This window comes from Octodon degus, unplaced genomic scaffold, assembly GCF_000260255.1.
Source record: "Octodon degus isolate 3935 unplaced genomic scaffold, OctDeg1.0 scaffold00083, whole genome shotgun sequence".
Lineage (NCBI taxonomy): Eukaryota > Metazoa > Chordata > Mammalia > Rodentia > Octodontidae > Octodon > Octodon degus.
In genome coordinates, this window is record NW_004524659.1 from 1,133,912 (window position 1) to 1,138,008 (window position 4,097).

The following is a 4,097-nucleotide window of genomic DNA, read 5'->3' on the forward strand; positions in this document are numbered from 1 at the left end:
GAGAGAGAGAGAGAGAGAGAGAGAGAGAGAGAGAGAGAGATTGAGATTCTGATAAGAATAATTTAAACAGGACTGGCTAGATAGCTCAGTGGATTAATAAGCCTGCTTAGGCAGATGCAGGGACTGGGATTCAATCCCCCCTACACCCCTATACCACATGCCATGCTGGCTCTGCCCCCTGGGGCATGTTGAGACCATGACTGAGACTGGACATGATGGTGTATGCCTGTAATCCCAGCATTTGGGAAGCTGGAAACAGGAGAATCACTATGAGTCTAATCTGGGTAGTGAGACCCTGTACTAAATACATTAAAAAATAAAATAAAATAAAATTCAGGTGATGGCCACTGACTTTTTTTTTTAAAGAATTATTTAAACAGCGTATTCCCAGAGGTTTTTCTTTTCCAATTTTCAGTATTTCTTTTCACAGGAATTAAGAAGGCTAAGGTTTACTCTTTGCCTAAAGGTGGTTTACAGCAGTGTTTCGCAGATCTGCTGATCTTACACCTCATCTGGGAGCCTTTGAAAAAATTCCACGCCTGAGTCTCCACCCAGAGGCCTGGCAGGTCTGGGGTAAGGGGAGGAAAGCCCTGTTTGCAACAAGCCACTCCCATCCACAGCTTTGGTGGCCACTGATTAAAAGCACAGAATCCCGCCTGAGGAGCCTGGAGCCTTGGCTTCCTGTCATGGCCTGTCATGACTATCTTCATGACTTTGATCTAGCTTTTGTTTCCCCAAATATTAAATGAGAAGACTTGAAATCAATCAGGGCCCTATGCTAGTTTCCACTAGGATCAACTTCCTTAGACTTTCTAAGCTGTATGCAGTTTAACCTATGTGCAAACGAGAATAAAAACACAACACAACACAACACCCAAAAACAACTTCCAGGACCAGGGCGATGGCTCAGTGGAATTAACGCTTCCCTGGCAAGCGCAAGGTTCTGAGTTCAACCCCCAGTTCTGAAAAAAAAAAAAAAAAAAAAAAAAAAACCAAAACCAAAACCAAAACCAAAAACCTTCCAAAGAGCAGTGCATGCAGGAGGTGGGTAAGGGGAAAACAAGGAGGGGACAATTGAAAGGTATCGAATTTCAGCTGTGAAACACAAATAAGTTTTGCAGATGGGCTTTACAGTGTAGCGCCGATGACTAACATTCAAGTGTTCTATACTTTGATTTTGCTGCAAGGATAAATCAGGGCTTAACTGCTGACCTCAGAAGAAAAAAAACATAACAATGACTGTAATGAATAGGGTGAGAGGGAACTGGGGAGATGAAGATTCTTTTGCTTCTTCTGAGACAGGCTTTCACTCTGCCATTCAGGCTGGCCTTGAGCTAACTTTGTAACTCAGGCTGGCTTCAAACACATACCAATAAAGGTATGGGCCACTAAGCCTGGTGATGATAGACACTTTTATAACCTTGATAGTAGAGATGGTTTCTTTTACAGGAGTATGCTTATCCAGAAATTCATCAAGATATAGATGTTAAATATTGCCTGATGTTTATATGTCAATCCATAAAGTGTATGCACATGAAAGTATGTTTGTGTGTGTGCACATGTGTGTGCATGTATGTGTGCCCACATGCATATATTTAATTTTTTAAATTTTAATTTTGTAATTAGCACAAGCTCTACAGAGTCTACAGGGTCTCACTATGTAGATCAGAGTTGTAGTGATCCATCTGTTTTCAGCCCTCCAAGGGCTGGGATTATAGGTGTGTACCACCCTACCCAGTCTCAGTTGCCTTCTCCACACACCCCGGGGGGTGGGGCCGGTATGGCATGCCAGGAATCGAACCCTGGCCACTGCGCTCTGCCTAAGCAGGCGCTTTAGTCCACTGAGCTATCTGGCCAGCCCTCATATGCATATTTAAAAAAGCAGTGAAAGCCCTGACCCACCCATAAGGTGCCAGTCATGGTACAAAACCAGAATGCTTGAGGTGATACATCTGTTAGGTGTTAACATGTCAGCTGCTGGAGGGAGGAGAACTCAGATTGGATCTGGAGCCGGGGCCAGGGTGGTGGTGGTGGTGATGGGGTCATCTTCAAGGCTGGGGCTGAGGAATGCCCACTGATTTAAATACAAGTATTTCACGTGTGTGTGTGTGTGTGTTACCAGGGATCAAACTCAGGACCTTGCGCGTGCCAGGCAGGCACTTATTCCACCGAGCTATTCCCCCCCCCACCCCTTTTAATTTCACTCTTTTAGCAATCACTGTGGCTGGTAAGAACCGCCTACCAATATTAACCATAAACTGGCTCTATTATTATTATCAGTAGTAGTAGTCATAGTATTAGTATTTGGGTTTGCAAATTTTTAAAAAAAATTTAGCTGCCGATACTTTGGTAACAGAACTTTTTACTTATATAGTCTTTTATATCTTCTTTAAAATAAAATCTGGCCACACTGATCTGAACTTTTTTTTTTTTTTTTTTTTTTTTTTTAAAGAAAGGGAGTCTTGCTATGTATGTGAGGCTGGCCCCAAACTCCTGAGCTCCAACAGTCCTCCTGCCTAACCTCCCAGTAGCTAGAACCAAGCCCAGGCTGGAAATTCTGCCAGGCAATGATGACTTGTGACTGAGAAGCGAATATTCCTTTGGATCCGGCAGGGTGCCTGCCAGGCTGTGAGTGACATTTGGATTTAGGATTCCTGGGTTAATAAGATTCTTTCCAGCTCTAAAGCTCAGTGTCTTTTTTATTCTTTTTCTCCCCAAGCCCACTCTTGAATGAGGTGAAATGGACAGGCCGGTAGCAGCTGAATTGAAAAACTGGACCTTGTAAGGAGCCAGTGCTTTTACCTTGAGATTTGAAGCTATTAAAGTCGATGACATCTTTTTAAGCAACAAATTACCCCTTGTCAAGAGCTGGTTACAACAGGTCTTTGGTGTGGATTAATCCTAAGAATGTTTTATTAAAATCTCTGCATAGCTAGCAGTGGGAGGTGACGTGCCAGCTTGACTCATACTTTTTTTTCCCAGAGGTGACATGCCTGTCCTTCATGCCACAAACTATATCTGCAACTTCTTTGGCTTTCAGCTTCAATTATAGCACTGGCTTGTCGATTTGGCTTTAATTCTGAATTACCTCCTTGAGACTGTGCTGGCTGAGGTCAATCCTTTCTGAAGTCTTGCTGAATGTCTGTCACAGAGCTGACAAGCTTGGGGGCTTAAATGCTAAAGAGTGAGTCATCTCTGCCTTCAGAGTCCTGACCTCTTGCACAGCAGCTTTCCCTTGCAGGGCTGGGTTCCCAACACTCCATTCTCCCTATGTGAAAGTCCTGGGTCCAAAAACCTGGTTTTTTCCGAAGTCAGAAATATATCACTGCCTCTCATCAGGAGAGGAGTGGACTGTGTGTTCTACCTTGCAAAACATCAACAGCAGCAATAGTAATAAATCCTTCCTCCTCTTTTCTGTCAATTGCTTCTGAGCTCCTCTTTACCAGATGCTGTAGAAGGTTATGACCACTGATGACTGAGTCATACATGATCATTATGGGGCTTAAAGTCAAATAAAAGAGACTAACTTAGTTTTGGATGCCTTAGAAGCAGTTGTCAAACAAAAATGTCTCCTGTGCAGGAAGCATTTAGGATTCCGGAAATGGAGGCAGGGACATGGAGAATAGCACAGGACAAGAAAGGCTGCCAGTGACGGAAGCACCATTGAGTCAGATCCAGTGAACTACTAAGAGTTAAACTCATAAGAAACTGAAAAATCACATATGAAATGCATACCCAAGGATTATTTCTCCTAAAAGCTAATTTTGTTGTGGTATTGATACATCAACTCCAGAAGGTTGTTGCTGGAGAATCACTGCCTGGAGGTTGTTAATTCTTTAACATTTAATAACCTACAGGACCATCGTCTTCCTGAGTTCCAAGATAATTTCCCAGGACCAGAGAATCAAACGTTGACTGAGTCCCCTAAAACAGAAGATCAGAGATACATGTGAGACAACATTTTTGCTGATAGAAATCAATATGAATCAAATATTGGCCAGCGGGGCTGGAGAGATGGCTCAGTGGTCTAAAGCACCTACTTAGAACAAGCTTAGCAAAGCATCAGGGACCGCGGTTCAATCCCCAGCACCACATGC